The sequence below is a fragment of the Macrobrachium nipponense genome, chromosome 12, assembly GCF_015104395.2.
Source record: "Macrobrachium nipponense isolate FS-2020 chromosome 12, ASM1510439v2, whole genome shotgun sequence".
NCBI classification, from domain to species: Eukaryota; Metazoa; Arthropoda; class Malacostraca; order Decapoda; family Palaemonidae; genus Macrobrachium; species Macrobrachium nipponense.
Genome location: NC_087205.1, coordinates 93,850,871 through 93,852,277, shown reverse-complemented (window position 1 = coordinate 93,852,277; position 1,407 = coordinate 93,850,871).

The window sequence follows — 1,407 nt, the reverse complement described above, 5'->3', positions numbered from 1 at the left end:
ACCCCAGAACAACACTTCATTATCACCTGTGACCAGACGCAGATTTATTATCATCGCCTCTAAAGTGCGGCTTGTAATAATCAGCGCTCAGGTGCGCTTCAAAGGGTTTTGGGCTCTTTAAAGTAATTATGCGGTGTTGTGGACCTGCCATTACGGTAGTTACACTTAATGACTGGGTAATCCGGGCGTCTCCGTCTCTCATTTATGTTTATTAAAGATTAAGAACTTTCGGCGCTTTGTATAGTGCGTAGGGGAATTTTGTGTCCTGTCATTCACAATGTCAGGATATGGTGAAGAGTAGCTTCTCTCTCTCTCTCTCTCTCTCTCTCTCTCTCTCTCTCTCTCTCTCTCTCTCTCTGCATATATACGTATATGTATATTATGTAGCTATCTATTATAAATTAAAGATAGTATATATATATATATATATATTATATATATATATATATATATATTAAAAGAAAAATAAATATATAAAATAAATAGATCAATGAATTATTAATAGATAAAGATGCACTAAAATTCAAGGGAAAGCCGCATCCTGGGCCTTGTCCCGAATGCCTCCAAGATGACGTCATCACATGAGCAAAAATGTCCAGCATGTATGAATATTAAAAATTGAAGCCCTCCCCCCCCCACACCTGTAGTGCTGGAAAGTTAATCCCTCCACCCTCCTACTTCCCTCCTGCACCCTACCTCCCACCCCAACCCGAATCTAAGTTAATTTCGGAAGAGGTCGCATAGGTGACGAAATTAAATTCAATCGAATTTGCCGGCGGCGAGCGATCCCCCAGTCTCCCACAAACCCCCTACCCACACCCCTCCCCCCTCCCACGACCACCACACAAAAGAGTGACGAGATGGGAATCCCACAGGGCGAGGAAGGGGAGGTCCCGAGGTTCCGTCATTTCGAGGCTGGCTGGGAAATTCGGTTTCGCAGAATCCGATCGACTTTTTATGGATTTTTCTCTTCCGTTTCTTTCGTCGTTATCTCGCGCCCTCGTTCTTAATGAACAAAGTAATCTGACGCTTCTGTTCGTATTTTAGTTCATTGCTATTTCATTTTGCAATCTCGTTGCGCAAGGAGGGATTGGATCCGTAGCTAAGGTTGTTCTTTTTTTTATTTATTAAATTTTTTTTTTCACCTCTTATTTTTGTGTGAGGTACTAGGGATTTTTTGTGGGGGGAGGGAGAGAGTTGGTTTAGGCTCCTTATGTATTGTGTTTACTCGTTAACTCTCTGTTTATGAAATTTCTCGGGGGAGTCTATTAGATTTGTAAGGCAAGAATATTTTTGATTAACTTGGGTCACAGAAGTTGGATAAAAAAGAATAAGCTTAAACTTCAGAAATTAAAAATCACCTCGAATTTACTCTGCAATAAAGTTTTTCCTGGCTTGCAAATGAAA